The sequence below is a fragment of the Schistocerca piceifrons genome, chromosome 6, assembly GCF_021461385.2.
Source record: "Schistocerca piceifrons isolate TAMUIC-IGC-003096 chromosome 6, iqSchPice1.1, whole genome shotgun sequence".
Lineage (NCBI taxonomy): Eukaryota > Metazoa > Arthropoda > Insecta > Orthoptera > Acrididae > Schistocerca > Schistocerca piceifrons.
In genome coordinates this window covers 312,583,223-312,603,114 of record NC_060143.1, presented here as the reverse complement: position 1 = coordinate 312,603,114, position 19,892 = coordinate 312,583,223, and the positions used below count along the sequence as shown (strand labels likewise).

The following is a 19,892-nucleotide window of genomic DNA, read 5'->3' as shown; positions in this document are numbered from 1 at the left end:
CACGTCTCTAGGAACCTATCCGTATGTTCTACTGAACTACTAGCTCCTGTGCCGAGGAGTTGCTGCCCTTTTTTTTGGCTGAGATGAACGATTTTAATAAGTGTCATTTTTGTTTCTTTCTCAATACCATCTATTTCTCTTCAAGACGTTAATGCAACAAATATTGGCTCGCACTAACGCTCTAAGTGAATTATAGCATGGTAGTGTGGTTTGATCCTAAATGAGTTGATTTACTTGTTGGAACGTAAAGTGGAGCGCGAACTCTTTTTTCACATGCACTCGCCATTTGCAGCTTTATCAAGGCCCTTGACTGTGCACTTTAAATTTCAACTATCTTCTAGCAACTGTTTTTGAAACGTATCTTCTCAATCAAAAGCCGGAGGTTAGCTTTTTCAAAGTGTTTTTTAAATGCAGCTGTAAAGCTGAGCTTACAGAACTGTACAAGGTCACCAGCAATAAACCAAGCATTAATAACGGCGTCTACATTCTTGAAAGTTATTCGAGCGAAATTATTTGTATGTTTTGACAAGGGAGGTTTGTGACTTTGAAGATCCGCACGAATATATCCTGAGAATACAAATCGTTTATTCCAAAAGCAGTGGTATGAGCCATTCACATTTAAGACTGCGCACCTTAAATCGAAAGACAACAAAATATTATCAACTTATTAATGTGTACTTTAGGTAATGGAAGCTCCAGATGGAAACTGCTTTCGTACGACTATGACGTGAAAACCACCACCTACTCCACCATCACCACTCCGTGCTATATAATCAGCTTTCTGCAGTGGACTACAAGCCTATATGTCAATATGCTTGGCAAAAATCAAGTTATGACACTGGTATACCAGTATCATCATTTGAAAGTATAATTAGCATGGCGCTTGATACTTGAATGAATACAGAAGTGATTTTGAATGTGAAAAATTGGCTTTAGTCAGGTATGGATATTGTTCTGTTCCACTTCGCTTTGACCACTTTTTTAAAATTTCCTCACCTACATTGAGAATAACTGTGCAAGACTATCAAGTCAATTGATCAGATATCATAATTATTTTAGGCAGAGGGAAATATGGAAGTTAGGACAGAAAAAACACTTTTTGTCAGTGTTTTTTTTCTTCACATTATAATCTAAGCACAAATTTGTGCAGTTCTGAGTGCTCGTGGTCACGCTCTTTCCCTTGGGAAATTATGCAGTTGATTGAAGTTGGAAGTTGAATATAAAAGTTAGTTGGAGATGCTGGGGATCGAACCCGGGGCCTTTCACATGCAAAGCGAACGCTCTACCACTGAGCTACATCCCCAGTTGCTCAGCGCGAAGCGTAATTTATGAACAGCTGCGACAACGTACACGTCCCGCCGTTATCTGAGGACTATTGCGACACGCGACGCAACTGAGCAAACGGAGCGACACGTCATCCCAGGAATGTGTAGTCTACCTCTCAGATGTCCCCAATGCTACGTCAGGCACGAACAGGTTTAGCTGCTCCGAACTTGTGGACTATGGTGTGCTGGAAACGCTGTAGGTTACTGGATATAGAAGAATAGAGATATTTAAGTTAAACGTTGTGCATGTACAGTCGTGTGATATCGGAACATTCGAAGAAGTGCGTATCTAATCAAAATAAGAGTCTTGAAGGAACTATATCACCTTCAAATACGATGCATGTATAAATTCACAGTAATAAATGTGAATACTCAAAAAATAACATTTTACTTGTGCATCCATTTGGACTATCGTTTCCGGATGAATGATGTATAAATGCTAGAAATTCCTTTAGATACTTTTTGATGGAGCACTAAAGACTTTGTGCTTTCAATATGCATCCTGTGTTTTAATGTGAGCTCGCTGAAGGAAACCATTTTCGTTGTAACCACTAGGTATGGTAATCTTCGAACATTGCCAAGTGGAGATTCCCATACACCATGGATTCCATGCTTTGCATTCTCTCCTGAACACACTTTCATGGCTATTGAGGCATCACAAAGATGATTTATCTGCAGTCTAATATAGCAGCTATCTCATCTCTGTGGCTGGGGCTCTCTGCTAGAGTGTTTGTTGTATCTGCTGGAATATTGCACATATATTTCATTTATCTACAGTTGTTATATCTGAGTGTTTATATAGTGAGAAAATTATGTACTTACACATACAATGACATATTGCACTACATGAGTGTAGTTCAGTAATAATAATAGAGATTGAAACTAAAAAAGAATGGTGTAGAAAATATGTAGAAGCACCTGCCTGTGATGTTGAACAAACTAATGGTATTTTTACAGCAGTAGCTGTGTAAAGGTTCCCGTTGAAAAATTTTCAACTATATCTGAAAAATTTTGATTCTTTGTTGCGCTACCTGTCAGACAGAGGAAAGCAATTTCTTTTTTTTTCTTTTTTTTTTTTTGCAGGCATTACATTGTAGATTTTCTGAAAGAGTTTTATGGAAAGAATGACCCTGAAGTCTTGCTTGGTTCTTTCAATTTGACATCAGTTACTAATTTTCCTACTATGGAAGTATAAGAAAACAGCACACTGATGTTTTATAGACAAAGATAAAAATAAACAAATAAAATCTTTTACTGGTAAGAATGGTCTTCCTGAGCATGATGCACAGCTAGTTAAAGTATACGCCATATCTCTATACAGTAATGCAAAACGGACCACCAAAATAATGTGTTCAGTTAATGATATAACAACAGCACACTCTGGGGAATCTTGCAACAGACTGATATGAGGTTTACAGGACAACTGGTGCTAATTTAAAATTTAATCTATTTCATGATATCTTTGTGACTTTATTTGAAAATAGTTTCCCTTAGAAAACAGTAAACATATTTGTAAAAAACCATCTAAAAAACTGTCGCTTACTGAAGGGATAAATAATCTTATAAAAATAAAAAGGAATGTATCTCATAGTTAGAAAGAGTGATGATCTAGAAACAAACATCGTAAAAACTGAAATACTGCACTAAGAAAATTCTATAAGTATGTGCATTATGTCTGAGATTAGCACCTCTGATATTAAATTAAAGCAATTTTGAATATTGGTAAAATGGAAACAAGTCAACTGACTGCACAGGAAGACTGTATTTCTATCAAACTCAATGAAAAGTTTAACAAAAAGTGAGAGATGGAAAATATTTTTCATTTTCGTTCCTTAAGTGATGTAAAGAAAATAGGAGCCAGCTGTTCATTAGAAAATTACAAGTTGTGTATGGAAGGGTTAACACGTATACAATTTGATAAAACTGAAATCCAACCCACCTCTACTACTGAAATTAATAAAACAATAAAATCACTCAAAAGTAAGCTCACATATAATTGATGGCATTTCCAATGGAGTACTAAAAGCTTGTGTCCAACAGGTAAGTAGGATTCTCAACCACATTTGTAGTAGCTTAATGGAACAGGTAGACTGAAAATGCTGTTGTTGAGACATTGCATAAAAAAATGGGATAGGCCGGATGCTAAAAACTACCATCCAGTCTCACCTCTGACAGCTTTATACAAAATTCTTGAAAAGCTTCATATATTTGAAAAATCAAGTACTAACAAAATGTCAATTTGTTTTCAGAAAGTCTTATCAACATTGTATATTAAATATTCTGAATAAACAAACATCAGTCATAGGGATTTTTTGTGATGTCTCAATGGTTTTTGACTGTGTGAATCATAAATTCTTCTAGATAAGCCTGAATACTGTGGTATGAGTGGGACAGTGCAAAAATGGCTTAGCTCCTATTTAACTGGAAGAAAGTAGAAAATTGAATTAACGATACAGATAGTTTCCAAAAATCAGTGGAGTCCTCTAACTGCATAGGTATCAACAATGTTGTCCCACAGGGTTCAGTATTGGCCCCTTATTGTTGGTTATATTTAATTACTTGCCACTCTTTTCATGAAGATGCAAAGGTAGTTCTTTTTGCTGATTAGACAAGTGTAGTAATCACACCCAGCAAACAAGAATGAGCTGAGGAAATTGTAAATAATGCCTTTCTGAAAATTAAGTGGTTCTCTGTAAATGGGCTCTCACTAACTTTTGAGAAAACACAGTATATACAGTTCTGAACAGTATGTGGTCTAACTCTATTGCTACATAAAATTTGAACACTTCTGTTGCTAGGGTAGAATATTCAAAATTTCTAGGTGTATGCTGCTTCTACTCAATAGTCGAATAGATGGATTTCTAGATATGAAGTAATTATAAAAAAAATATCGTGTAAAGACGCATTATGTTAAACCGAAATGGTCCACATTATTACTAAATATCATATTTATGTTCTATGGAACAAGAATTAACGTAACGTCAGTATGCCTTTGACCCATATTGTTTTGTATTGTTTCTCCAAATAGGTCACTGTTCTCTGTAGGGGACTGTATATTTCGTTTTTAATTTGTCCTACCAAGGGGACCGTTTCCACTGGTCATTATTAATTTTGTCCCCATTTGTGGTAAAGAGCTTTGGTAAAGTGCAAGTCAAAGAAGTGGGAGCTCCAGCTGGCCGAGCATTTATGAAAAATAACTTTTTTGGTGTGGGACAGAGGAGACATGAGCCACTTACGTTAGTGTAGTATCTAGGCAACTGTTGGCGCAGCGAAAAGAGAATAGACTGGTAACCCGACGATCGTTGGGTCGAGATCATGTGCGGAAAATTTGTTTTTAATTTCGATTATAATGTTACTTACACTGCAGCCAAATTCAAATAATGAGAAACGTGTTGTATTCATTTCTAAAGGAAAAGTCTAAGAATGTCAGGGACTTCAAATAAATTTGCAGGAAGGGATTGTAAGGTGTATATAAAATTTGATACTGCTATCGTTTTACAGTTGATTTACTTGTCCTGTTGTCATATTCGTCATAAAAAGAGGGGAATTTTCTCGGCATCAACACACATTATAAACACCGCCTTTTTACAATTACACGGTGGTCTTCAGGTTTCTATAGGAAAACAAGCTTGATTTACATTCGTAAAAGGTTCTCTCTCATCGCACAGTGTGAAACCAAATCACGCGTAACGCATTATTTCGACAAATATTGGCAGTGGAATGCATTTTGAAGCCGTTTCCTTGGAATGTGATTCTTTTCCTTTCGCAGTGAGATAAAACTCCTTGACTGATGATAAAAATAGATATCGCAGGTTACACCAGAGAATGTAACGTAGGGAAAGGAGAGAATCACTTCAATACTGCATGAAGGTAATCTTTCTCGAAAAATCTCGTTGTATAATTTTGAATCTGTTCGTCATCCCCACAAGTCAATTAACAAAAGAAATATGTTGTTCTTCACCTAAGGCTTCGTCACATGTGTTGTAAATTTTCTGCTGAAAAAAGCTCTTTATACATGTGTGGAGTGTAGGTGTACGAAACTACCTATAAAAAAAGTAAATAGCTAAACCTGTATAGCGCATTCAAGTGAACAATTGTGTGTTGCCAGACATCACAGTTGACCGTTTTCAAAATCTGAAATATCTGCCAAAATAAAGGCAATAGAAGTTGTGCATCAAATGAACTAAATTTAGTCTGAATAGTTTCTTTATTGAAAAGTCCATTGCTGATTTACGTAACTAAATTCCAAAACAAAAACTCAGAATACGAAAAATGTTTCACGCACGGATGTATCGCTTTGATCACCGAAATGTGCTTTGTACAAGAAAATAGTTTCTGATCTTATAAATTATGTGTGTCCGTTGGAAGTCAGATCTGGAAGCTGGAGAGATCTGGAGGGATTGAATAACAGTTCCTAACCGTCCTTTCCACCAACCTGTCTTCTTCTAAAGTTGTGTCCCCAGTACAAAAGACAGCTCGTCGGTCGTGGGATCTTCTTCGGCGGAGACTGCTAAGCTGTCAACTTGAACCCGTGATTGTCCATTTTAAGGGATGCCACTTGCCCAGGTTAGTCTCCGTATCTACAGAGGGCTAGATTTGTAGTATTGACAATTATGGTAGGCGACAGTTCTCATTACTGTATCCTGTTTTGTTATATTTTAAATAATCACACATTTTATATTGTCTTTTACAACGATCGACATAGCTTTCTTAAGTGTATGATAACTTTTCTGACAACTGTCGATATAGAGTACAACACGACCGCGCGAAACAGTTACGTGTCATGCCCTCCGGAACGCCCTAAACAGAGTGACTAGCGCAGCCGAAGCACTTGGTCTCCCAGGTGCGCCAAAGCTACCTGAAGCACTTCGGTTGCAATATCGTTACTCTCATGTTTCTCAAAACTAGTGAAATTTAATAAACAAGAACGACAGACTCGTAGGGTAACCATGAGAGATTGTCATACTGAAAACTGGGTTAAATACAATGAAAAGTTTATAAATAGTTAATAAGAGAAGTTAGCCGTTTTGACGCCTAACACACGAATGTGCCGACCAATCAGAAGCAAGTTCAGTACAATTGGCGGACTCTCCCACGGCACTGGTACATGCTGTACCATCTGCCGCTGGTACCTCACTCCACTTTTGCACCATATGCTATTTCATATGCATCAAGGCGAGCTTCTAGCAAAATAAAATACTGCCGGCCACAGCCAGGAATATCACAACCTAATCACTAATTAACAGTGTAATTATATTGTTCTACATGTATACTGTCACTATACGACTATGGCCCTGAACAATTTTTGCATTCACCTCACTCAGTACAGTCAAATTTGTCTCGAACGTGGAGCACAGCAAGCAGTGCTGCAGCAAAACTTAATTGAAATTGTAAACTGAATATTATATTCACGCATGTTACTGCCATGTGCAGTGTGGACACAAGCAACATATTTCTTGTATAAGAGTAATTTTCTAAACTTAATTTATAGTAAAGAACTACTTCATAGCTTCACTTTCAATATCATGAACAAATCTGACCTCATACAAAAATGATTGTTTTTTAACAGGTTGATAATTGAAAAAAAATAATTTACACAAAGATTAACCTACCCAAAAGCATCTCTATTCTTTCACAAAAAGGGTGAATGTGGGGGAGGAGAACTAAAAACACTAGCTGTGAGCAATCTATGAGTTATGTTCCACAAAAAATTTCAATATAATTAATTAATTAAGTTTACAGAGTACTAACTATGTGCAAGTATGCAAAGCTGCAAGTTTACCTTAAATCAGTTCTTCGAATAACTCTTTCTTAAAATCCATAAATACTCTCATCTTATTCAGTCATTTGCAGAAAAATATTTAATTTTTAGCTGCTCAATTCCAGGTAAAAGTTTGTAACCATTCAGTTCCACGTTCGTTTTCCAACAGATCTCAACTAATACTCTCTCTGTGAGCACCCTCAGGCAGAGACGGTGTAACAACACAACCAAAGATCGCGGATCAATATGGCTTGCTCTCAGAGGTGTGCATATCGATTTATGAAAGTAAGAAGTTAACAATTCTGTGATAACCAAAGAGACAGAATACCGTAGAGAGGCAACACCGCGATTGGAGTGAAGCAAACTGAACTATCTGTCCGCCTTATTTTTGTAAATCAAAATTAAGAGGCATAGTACATGACAGGACGTAAGGAAATTAGAAAAACTCGCCTAAAATAATAAGGTCACATACTCGGGTAAGCCAAACACTTGAAAGGTCTGTGCTGGTGTATAACACAAATGAACAATACCACCAACAGATAAAATTTTTAAACAGGACGCACATGAAATGAGATATCTTCGTAGGTTTACTACTTTTGTGCGTGTAGTTACACAGTGCTCAAACTTTAGATATGATTTCGAAAAGAAAGTTCGCACATGTACTATCTCGATTTTAAAACAACCACAGAATTACGAGTGACTAAAATGAGGAAACTACAACCGTTTTCGACTGACGTTCGTCTGAAATCGGTCACGTGACGTCCCACGATCGTTAATTTTGAGAAGATTCATCTTTTTTCGTTGTCTCCTTATTACGACTTGCGTGTTGTGACCGTACGCTGTTTCATGGCATCTGCGCATCGAAGATTTATCACAAACACGTCACTCTAGGAACGATTTATTGTAATTAAATGTGTCTTAACGACCCATTACTTGTAAAAATCCTTGTCACTGTGGTCATGCGATTAGAGAAGTGCAATAGGAGAATCGAAGGAAGTATGTTCCCATCCCGGTACATCCATTTTTTCCATCTTAGAACACATACAGGGATTTTCTTATTCATGTAACAGAATTATATTATGTAACGTTCGATATTAACTAAAGGTAGGAGCATGCTTTGTGAGGAATGAGCTTTAGACTTTGTGACATTCTTAGTACTAAAAACCGAAAAATGACGCTGCTGCGATTGAAACAACCAGCAGTGGTTTTCATATCCTGTCTTGTCACAAATATTTGACCGATTTTTTTCCAGAATGTTTCATGATTTCAAAGGTTGTGATTAGGCAAGCATCTAATCTAATTGTTGCGAGTGAAACAAGCACAATGACATTTATATTGTTGCAGGTCACAAATACTTGGCTGTTTACTTGCAAATACGTTGCGATTTCCGGGGGTGTGAATGGTATGGAACCTAACAGAACAGCCTGAGCTTCTGCTAATAAAACGAGCAGGAAAGTTTATTTATAATGTTGTTTGTCACAAATATTTAGCTGCCATCGAGGGCTTAACAACGCTTTCGTAAATATGCCGTTCAAGACAAATATTGCACCATACATCAAGCAATTGACGCCACGTGACCGATTTCTTAAAGCCAGTTGAACACAGCAGTACTTTCCCATTTTAGTCACTCGTACATAGTAACTTCCGAAAGTATGGAGGATAATAGTACTGTGCGGCACCGTAAGGAGCGATGAACAACCTGTGACACTCTCTCTACATACCCTCTAGCTCAAGATTGCTGTACACCTCACACAGTCTAAAATCTTTTTTATAAGGTGGTTGGAAGTTTCCCAGAGTCTCTTGAGGTAATCACGAAATTTCTAAATTTTGTCACGTTTACATCCGCCACCATTTCCTTTGCCTTTCCTTTTCTTGTCTTTTATGAAATTGTTAGTAAATAATATATACGTAGCATTATTTCAGTTTGTTTGCAGTGCAAGTGAAGTAAAAACTGAAAATAATAAATAATTTATAAAGTTTCCACATAATATCTCTATCTCTCACTCACAGCAAGAATAGTACTTTTTCTGAACGCCTGACCATCTAAAGCTCTCACTAACGTCACCTACATTTTACGACTAGCTCTGCATATATCGTAAATTTGGACAAAATCGGTGACGCCAAGTAGACGCGGTCCCCTGGTAAGTGCGGAATACAAGGAGTTCAATCGTCCTCATTGCCAATCAACAGTCTGCTTGACTGAATTAAATCATATTCGAAAGTATCATTGCTAATAGGATGGTAACACAGAATTAAAAAAAAAAAAAGACATGTGGCGATCACTTGTGCAAAAGAATCTATCGTAACGATGCATACATGTACAAATTACGTACACCAAACAAAGAAACGCTGCAAGACGAGGTGGCCGAGTGGTTAAGGCGTTGGACTGCTAATCCAATGTGCTCTGCACGCGTGGGTTCGAATCCCATCCTCGTCGAATGTTTTAATTCTTTGCGTGGTGACAACTTCAATTAGTCGCAGTTGGATGACTTCGTAAGTAGTAACTCGTTCAAAGACTGATCGTATCACAAATAAGCTGTATAACTGACTGGTCCAGTTTACATTTCGTAAGGACATCTGCGCCGGCTTTAAATTCTATCCATCACTTTATTTATATACGTCCGTGGATGCATTTTCATTATACCATCTTAGTCTACTGTGTTTTGTTTAACATTTCCTGATAATTTAGTTCAGACAGATTTTAATTTGGTTTCACCTTTTATTGAACGTGAAAACTTTTCGCCTGATTCTTTACCAAAGATTCGAAATGTATCGATGACTCGTGTTAACTAAATAATGACTCCACTTTTATGTTTTGGAAATTAACGTAAGTGAAATAGCCAAACACTACAGAAAAGCCGAAATCAACAAGACAGCAACTTACGCTCATAATAACATAAAAACCCTCAAATACAGATCAAACTTAAAAATTCTAGTATAATGAGTTAAGCAAAAAATGTAATTATACCTCGTTGCTACTTGCAAATAAAGTTTTTCCTGTTACCTAAAAGTGCGTATGAATAAGTTTTATAATCACTCTAACAAATTCCTGTAATACCGCAATTCTTCATGCAATGTTTGATTTTGAGCAATATATATATGTCACTAGTACGTATCAACAGGACATACAACGATATAGGCGAAATGAGTGCAAGCTGCAGCTTAGGTAAGTAATTTGAATTTTCCTTCTTACTACCTGTGTATCACAAATTATACACGTAATTTATGCCTGGGATACTGAGTAATGATAACCCCTTGGTAAAGGCAGTCAAAATAATTCTGAAGGTAAAGGGACCAGGTAGCTGGATGAAAGTCATTAAATGGGATTTTAATGTGTGTATCTGACTGTAATATACCGTAAACTAGGAGCACACTACTTAATATTGTGCTCCATATTTCTCACCAAACGGCAATATTTGTAAAATAAAAAAAAAAGATTTAAATACATAAGCATCGGTATTTATGTTGATAATGGGCACTTGCTCTATTTTTAGTGAAAATATACTACTATACCATTTAATATTTTCATTCTTTGGCATATGGTTATAATTTTGAAGACCGTTATGTTGATTTTTATCCTGGGTAATTTAGTGTAGTATTAGCAAAATTCTGCTGTACTTGAAATTGTAAGTGGCTGTGACCAAAGTAGAATCTAGAAAAGCAGTTTCACCGAATTTAGTGAGATTCTCCTTTTAAAATAGTTTACTGTAGAAAATACAAGATGATACAGATAAAATTTCAAATTTGTGATGTATGGCATCTGGCTCTAAATGTAGAAAAATGCAACTTAATGCAGATGAGTAGGAAAAACAAACCCATATATCCGAATACAGTATTAATAACGTGCTAGTTGACTGTCACGTCGACTAAATATCTAGGCGTAGCTTTGCAAAAAAATACGAAATGGAATGAGCATGTGAGGACAGCAATACGGAAGGTAAATGGTCGATTTATGTTTACAGGGAAAATTTAATGAAAGTTTGCATCTGTAAAGGAAACCGAATATAGGACACTAGTACTAGCAATTGTCGATTACAGGTCCGCATCATTCTCATTAAAGGGAGACCTTGAAGCAATTCAGAGGCCGGCTGCTAGATTTATTATCGGTAGGTTCGAACAATATGCAAGTAATATGAAATGTTTCAGGAACTCAAATGGGAATCACTGGAGGGAAGGGGACATTGATTTAGAGGAGCACTATTGGGAAATTTCAGAGAACTGGCAACTGAAAATGACTGCATAACGATTCTACTGTCGCCAACGTGAATTTCGCATATGGACTTTGAAGATAAGACTAGAGAGATTAAGGCCCATATGGAGCCATGTACAGGGTATTTTGCAATTCATATTACACACCTCTAGAGGTTGTAGAGGAGAATTAGTAAATCAAGTTTTACATAGGAACACATGTCAGGGATCAACGACAATACAGAGCGTCAGAGTGAAAGGCGCCGGCATCTGTAAATGTAAAAAAAGTTATAAGCGAAAACCGAATAGTTCATGGTACAGGGACCCTTACTCATATTGAAACATTTATCCCTCTCCACCGTCCTAGAAAGTTTGCAGCAATATCTTGGAATCACCTTGTGTAGACTTACGTTTACAGTCGCCAGTGCCCATAACTAACTCTCCCTATTGTCGTTGGATGACGTTTCTGAGCATGGGTTCCTGTGTAAAGCTTGCTCTATTAAGTCCCATCTACAACATCTAGAAGTGTAAAATGAATTGTGAAACACCCTGTAGACAGTAGTGTCTCCCTCGCTTTGCTTGCGAGTGGAAGAGAAAAGGAAATAATTAGTAGCGGTGCAGGGTGCACAACGCCACGCACCATATTGTGGCTTGCGGACTGTGTACGTAGATGTACTGTTGTCCACCATATTCTTAGCATCAGAAACTCAAGTCACACTGACTGAGCCATCTGCATCTGAGTACAGCCGACTGGGCGTGCGAAGAGTCAGAGCTAGTGCACAGTATACCCTCCTTTTCCAGCAATGCAGGCTACAATTATCCCATGTAGAGGATAGTATAGGCAACGGATGTATTCTTATGGAACGTCTTGTTTTGCAGCATCTACATGGGGCCTCAATTGGGTCCGATTTCCTTTAGGTCTTGCACACCGCTCAAGATGCTGTTTCATCCAGTCCCAAATACCCTCCATGGGGGACAGATCTGGGGACTGTGCTGGCCAGGGGAGCTCACGAACTCCTTCGAGAGCACGTTGGGTATCACAGCATACATGTGGACGTGAACTGTCATGTCGGAAAAGCACATCATCTTTTTGGTGCACGAGTGGTAGTGTGGCGGGTTCAATGATGTTTTGGATGTACAACACTCTTTTCAAAGTTTCCTCTGAAATTACCACAGTAGAAAGACCATTGTAAGATATGATAATTAAATCAAAACCCTAAGCTGTCGACAGGCGCCGATATTCATCAAATGGGACAGTTGAAAATGTGTGCCCCGACTGGGACTCGAACCCCGGATCTCCAGCTTACATGTGAGTCACCGAGGGCACAGAGGATAGTGCCACCGCAGGGATTTATCCCTTGCATGCTCCCCACAAGAACCTCTTTCCCAACTTAATGTCCACACACTACATTCGTAGTGCCCCTGCCCATTACACTTATTACTCGCGGCAGACAATGTTACCGAGTCCCGTAAGAGCACAAAAGAAGGTCAATGGGCGGTTAGCCTTAACTATATGAAGATGGTATCTGTTCATTCGGACATTTCCGAACGCTGGAAGAAATATATGGAAGAACTGCACAAAAGAAACTTGAAGACAATATTGTGGATAGGGAAGAAGTGGGCGAAGATGAGATGGGTCACAACATACTGCCAGAAAAGTTTGACAGAATTCCGAAAGATGTAAAGTCGAAATAAGGGAACTTTATGGTTTGCCACTGACATCGTAATTTTATCACGTACAGAGAAAGATTTGGCAGATCTGTTAAAAGAATGGACAATGTCTTGATAAAAAAAGTTATGAGATGAAGGTCAAAAAAAGCAGAGCAAAAATGATGGTATATTATCGAGTTAAATGAAACCGTTCTGGGAGATTTAGATCATGAAGACACTAAAACGAGAATATGAGGTACGGTATTTGGCCAAAAAATAACTAGCGATGGACACAACAGAATATAAAATACAGACCGGAAAAAGTAGGAAAACATTTCTGAAAACGAGAAATTGGGCGTATTGCCTTTGGATTTTGTCTCGATATCTGGACCGGCGTTTGTTTTATAACTTTTCTGACCTTCTGTCAGAACGAGAACAGTTTGGTGATCTCGGCGTAATGACTGTTTACGAGGGGCTTTCCTAAAGTAACTTTAGTCATTGTTTTCGAAAGAGAAGGTGTTACACCAGGTGATACAAACAAACGCCATATGAATCCACATCCAATGCTGATTCAATGACGGAAGATCTGTCAGCAGAGTGCACACCACGATGGCAGACGGACGTGGGGTGACGAAGTGATCACCAACGGAAGGGCGTAGTGAATGCCTACAGACTGTGTGTGGTGAAGAGGTCAGGTTTCGCCAAATTTTTGGTCGCTGTTGTTGCATATACAGAGAAGGAAGGCCGAGAATGGAGGATGAAAGTCGAAGTGGTCGGTCCTTCACATCCACGAATGAAAACCTGTACTGAGTTGGAACAGGCCATGCGACAGTTCTCTGCATCGCAGGTACTGCGTTTTTCTAGTCTGGTTCCTTCAGACTGATTGCACACTACATCAAATGTCTGTCGATGGTCACTATGTCGAAATATGGTGCAAGGTATGTAATTCATAATGGCATGGTGTATTTGTTTCGGCAATAAAGTTTCGTGCGCAAAACAGTGACGCAAATCACTTTCGGAACGACTTTCATACAAACCGACCAAAAACGTCAAACAGTATCTAGGATTGGCAAACGATGAAAGGCACTCACTCGGAATGTCTGCACACCACCCACATGTGGAAATGTCTCTGTTGAATTAAGATGGTCACTAGGATAACAAACAGTATTGTAAGTTGAGGCAGATACAAAATCGGCCGTGGCGGAGCACTGTGTGAGACTGACCTCATAATCAAATTCGACAACATGCAGTATCTTGCTCTAATAGTTACCACGCCTGTCATGTTCTGGAAACCCACAGAAATCACAAAGATGACAACACCCTTAACAAGAAAGAAGAAAGCCTCAAATTAAAAAGATACTGGGTTCTTGTGCTGCTGGAAACGACCGTTGCAGGTAGAAAGAGGGCAGCACTAATGATTAGGAAAAAGCTCTCAGACGGTGTGAACGCACATACTGTATAATACTCACGGCCACGAGATCGCCAAGTTGTGATATTATTGTGAGCTTTCCGACCGTGTAAATTGCGACCTGTGACGTCAACGTGATGTTTACGGTCACAGATATTTTGGTACTCTGTTTTCCGACCGTCAAAAGAAGCCACAACAGTGACGGAGGCCTTTCGAACCGTTTGGTAACTCCTTCACAGTTTATCTTGTCTGTGGATTGGCTACACACATAGTACATACCTGTAGGCATATTTAAATGTTTTCTATTTATTATTTCCTTTTTATTTCTTATTGTTTTAATTTTACCTTTTTTGTTTCTACAAGGTAACTGCACCAAATTATTAAACTTAGTATCTTATTTTATGAATTTTCACTACTCACTCGGTTGTTTGTAAGAAAGCCAGAGATTTGAAACCCCGAAAATCCTCTGAGTGGTTACATATTCTAATAATGTCTTTTAGCTGATGTCAGTATCGATGTATCTTTTTCTTGTGTTGCGAAGAGGCACCCAATTGAATCTTTTTTTATTTCACATATAGCATTTACTGCTTTTTGTTTCAGCTTACTGAACAGAAAGTTTTCGTTCAGTTGTTTTCGATCTAGTGAGACATTCAGTTTTCCATACCAAACTTTGACAGCATTTGTGGATCTGTGGCACTAATTAAAACATTAAACATTTCAATGGATATGCTATAATGTTCCAGCCATTGCCTGACCTTATAGTCTGCGAATTTCGTGAGGTTTTCTCCACTGGGCGCTTCTTCCATTATTACTATCCACACTTCATTAATACTATTTGGTAGAAGATGTGGCATGGCATCGCGCGTGCGGAAAATCAGTCTTACTTTTTCTCTGTTCCTGTGTTCCTTCGTTAGTTTCAGGTCTTTTATTTTCTACCGCAGATATTGATAGAAGTGAAAATTCCAACTGGAATGGTATGTTTCGGGGAACACTGTTTTCATAACTTTAATTGTAGTCATTTCAATGTCTAGCGCTATTTTTCAATCGAGAAAATTGTATTGTGTATTTTACTTTTGCCTACAAGCAATTTAAATAAAACAGGAAATATTTCGTCTCTTTTTCTGTGCTTCGGGTGTCAACCTGAATGATGTACAGTTGTTTTGGACGACTGTCAAATGTCCCGTTCATAAGAAAAGTACCATTTTCACAAAGGATTTTCTCCCCTTCTTCCCAGCTGAAGTGCACGATTCTTTTATCATAAAGAGACCCATCGTCAGTTTTCAAGAAACAATTACCTTCAGTAAATTTCAAAATGTCTCCAGTCAGCTGAATGACCGAACTAGTGTCAGGATTATGGGTTACCACAGTGGATTCCCTTCATGCTTTAATTAGTGAGGTCTCTGAGTAGTCATAATTCGGCATATATGCAACGAATTCCAAAGCTTTACCTTGATCTTGCAAGTTCCTCTGTAAAAATTTGGAAAACAGGCACTGCCGTTTCTTCGTGGAACCTTTTCCTGCAGTTGTGCATTCGCTTCTTAATTTGCACATGTGCTTCGCAGGTGGGCAAGAGTGTTGCTGTTCATCCATGTTCCTCACACCAGCAATTTTTAATTGGCCTTAGCACTTACTCTATGCGGAATTGGCGCACAACAATCTCATATACTCATATTTTCTGTAAATCTGGTAGCGATGACCGTAATTGAGAAGAGACAGCTTCCCTTTCGTCGTTGCAGTTATTTCAATTACTCACGGTGTTTAGAACCCAAGTATCTTACGGCTACGGAACTATATGGAAACCAAGGCTGTCGGCGAGGGCGCTGTTACAACACATCCGTAGCTGGAGAGACTCTGGAAACCGGCAGTGGCAGAAGGGCTGATCGGAACTACGTGTGGCACCTACAAAAGGGTCGGGGCACCACTATTGGAAAGCCCACGTAGCCAACTTCACTCCTTCGCCAGCGGTGGAAGGTGATTCTTCGACAATGTTAGCCACTGCCGTTTGTGGAACATCAGGAATATCACTACACGAACTTCAGCCGAAGATACCAAGATACAGGCAGTATGTCAGCAGGTGGGCAAGAAAACCTCAACAGTTTTACACTGAGGCTCTGTTAGGGGGATATTTCAGGACTGTACTTGATGAACGACGGCATAAAAGGCCCATTCTCTCTCTCTCTCTCTCTCTCTCTCTCTCTCTCTCTCTCTCTATCTTTCTCACACCTTTCTGTCGTTGTTTCACTTTAAAGGGACCTGACCAAAATTCCTGCAACGTAAGCACCTATTCACCATCAACCAGTCTCATCGTATTTATGACAAGATGGATTGAGCTTTCCTTCGCGGGGGAATTCCAGCTACATGGATAGACTAGGCAACAACTGACAAGCACCTGTTAGACACAAACTCCCTGGCAGGTTAAAACTGTGAGTAAGACGGAGACTTGGACCGGGGACCAGGAACAAGCAGTCACTCCGCTGCGAAACGAAAATTCATCCTAGAAACTGTGAGATATTTTCTATCAACTGAAGAGACATGCATCGAGACGACAAAAGAAAACATCTGAAAGATGTGGACGGCCTATCGACCGGTTGTTTCCCGACACTTGAGTGACCATTGACCTCTGAGGAACTGTCCATCGAAAATGAGGGGGTTTTCTCCCATTATTCCCAGAACTTTAGTTTCAGAGGATATCATTACTAACAATGAAGCACTCATGTGGAGCCTACCTTGTCAAAGACTTGAGGAAATACACACTGAATGCGTGACGATGATGCGTCGAGTGAAAATACCGGCTTGCAAGCTGAAAAGAGAAGAGCAACAAGCTGACGAGTGTCTTAATGTCGACTACAGGTCCTAACGACCTCAGTGACGTGTTGGTACCATCACATATTTTCACATAATAACAATAAAGACATCTACACACAGGTATTCGAAAGGTCTGATGACTGTGGAAACCTCACAAATACAGGTAAATGCATAATCGATGCACAAGTAGTCACTTTATTACGATTTAGAGTTAGTGACCCAAATGTATCCATTGAGTGCATCACCACACTTACTTTTTACCCAAAAAACACGTACGGACTGCGTCCGTCCCTGCGGATGATAAACTTCTACCGACGTTTACTACACCGAGCTACTGAGGTTCAGGCACCAGTCCATGTGGTCTTCACCAGCCACAAAGCTTGTGGTTACACCCCTGGCACTTGGACTGGTGGACTACCAGCAGCGTCTGAGGCCTGCCAGACAAGTCTCGTGCAGGCCATCCTCCGTGTGTCCACATTTGCTTTGGTCTCAGACAAAAATACACATAAAAGAAAACTTCAGTGCTGCGAAATGGCTACGATTAGAGCTATAAAAACGGTGTTCCCCGAAACATCCTATTTATTCTGGTTGTAATTTTGTCTTCAACCAATGACTGAAGAAGAAAATACAAGACATGGAACTAACGAAGGAATACAGGGACAAAGTACGACCGTTTTACAACATGTGTCTGCAGTGCCACATCTTCAACCGAATACTGTTGATGAAGTGAGGGTAGCAATAATGGGGATTGTGTTCACTGGAGAAAAGGTTCAAATGGCTCTGAGCACTATGCGACTCAACTTCTGAGGTCATCAGTCGCCTAGAACTTAGAACCAATTAAACCTAACTTACCTAAGGACATCACACACATCAATGCCCGAGGCAGGATTCGAGCCTGCGACCGTATTGGTCTCGCGGTTCCAGACTGTAGCGCCTAGAACCGTTCGGCCACCCCGGCCGGCGGCAATCGGTAAAGATCCCTTGTTTAGACTTAGATCTTTCGGTACTTGTTTCGCCGTTCGCCGATCTGAGATCAAAATCTTCTTGGTCGGTTTGTAAATAGTCTTTGCGTCAGGACCACCGAGCATAAACCGTAATCGTGCTGACGAAAGGTCAGAAAAATCATTTAACGCCGTTCGAGACAAGACAAAAGCCACAGGCAATACGACGAATTTCTCTTTCTCAGAAACGTTTTGCCTGCTCGTGCCAGTCTGTATTTTGTAATCTCTTCATTTTATCCGTCGCTAGCCATTTTTATGGCCAAAACCTGTACATCCTACTTTGTCTTTCGGTAATCCAGATCCTGGGGTGAAGACTTCATGGTGTTCTTTTTTCATTTTCTAGTAGTGTATTAAAGAAAATGAGAGTACCAACCTTGGAGAGCTCCTAGAATTAACGAATCTCTTGTATAATCTTCCCAGTCTGTGCCACAGAACCACACCCTCTGTAACTAATGCTACGAGTATGAATGGACTAAATTAAACTATTTTAAAAGCAGAGTACCCTTAAGTTCGGTGAAATTTGTTTCTTTTGGTAGCATCCACATATTCATGAGCAGCAGATTTCAAGGGAAGCTCAGTTTTGCAAATACATTAGATTATGCTGGACAAAAATCAAAATAACTTTTTAAAAAAATATTATCATAATGCAGAGAATTAAAGTATTAAATGGAAGTGTGTGTTTTCATTAAAAATTGAACAAATATCCGTTATCGACATAAATACCGCTGCTAATATATGTAGACCTGTTTGAGATTGCAAACATTGCTGACTGGTGACAAATGATGAGCACATTATTAAGAAGACCGCTCGGTTGGTTACAGTATGTTACATGTGGAGACAAATTAAGATTGGGTTTAATCGGTTTTTATCCTGTTATTCAGTCGTATTTACTCACAGAATTACTTTATTTCATAGCTTATTTTCAGTGGTCTATCAATCAGTATGCAAGGCCTAATTTACGTCTATTATCATTTGCGACATACAAGTAGTTATGAGGAAAATTCAGATTACGTAATTTTATAGCATTCTGCACTCATTTTCGCCTGTATGCTTATATGCGATGTTGATGCGTTTATACAAATAATTTATGTAGTACTGAAAGAAAAAACAATATACTCTGCATAAAATCTTGTTACATCGAGAGTTGCGGCATTGTGCGGATTTATTAAAGTGATCATAAAACATTTTCGTACACGTTTTTCTCTAACAAAAACACTTTTTTAACAAATAGCAACGTCATAAAATTACTTTTTCTTCATTAGCTACTTATATATGAACATTTAATTTCGATCAGTATTTGTGAGCTTTAATGTTGATTACTATACCCTAAGTTGATGGCTTGTGAATCTCGACTTTTCTCTAGTGTTTGAGTCCTTCACTTATCTTAATTTTCAAAGCATATAACGCCACGTTTCATTCACTGACTAACGCGATAGTGAGGAAAAAAATGAGACGAGAAATAAGCAAAAGGTGGGGCGGACCAAATTAAAGGTATCTGAAGTGAACTTTGATGTGTAAAACAAAACATAGCGGACTAAGACTATATGTTAATATGCAATGAAGCATTTGCAAATAAAAAAAAGTGAGAAGTAATTTACAGTTGCCACAGATGGCTCCATACGAAATCTGAAGTGGACCAGTTAATAGCACAGTTGATTTGTGGTACGATGAGTCTTCAGGAGAAACTGTGTACGAAGTCGTCCAAAACGCGCCATTTACAAAGCTGTCCCCACGGAAACTTACTTAAAAACATT

General features: G+C 38.8%; 2 non-coding genes across 2 annotated transcripts; one reads left to right on the top strand and one right to left on the bottom strand.

Annotated features, from left to right (window-relative positions):
* Positions 1-1,231: 1,231 nt before the first annotated feature.
* On the bottom strand, positions 1,232-1,303 carry Trnaa-ugc. Its single transcript has one exon. It is a non-coding gene; the product is annotated as a tRNA-Ala (tRNA).
* An 8,138-nt stretch (positions 1,304-9,441) lies between these two features.
* On the top strand, positions 9,442-9,523 carry Trnas-gcu. Its single transcript has one exon. It is a non-coding gene; the product is annotated as a tRNA-Ser (tRNA).
* The last annotated feature ends 10,369 nt before the right edge of the window (positions 9,524-19,892 follow it).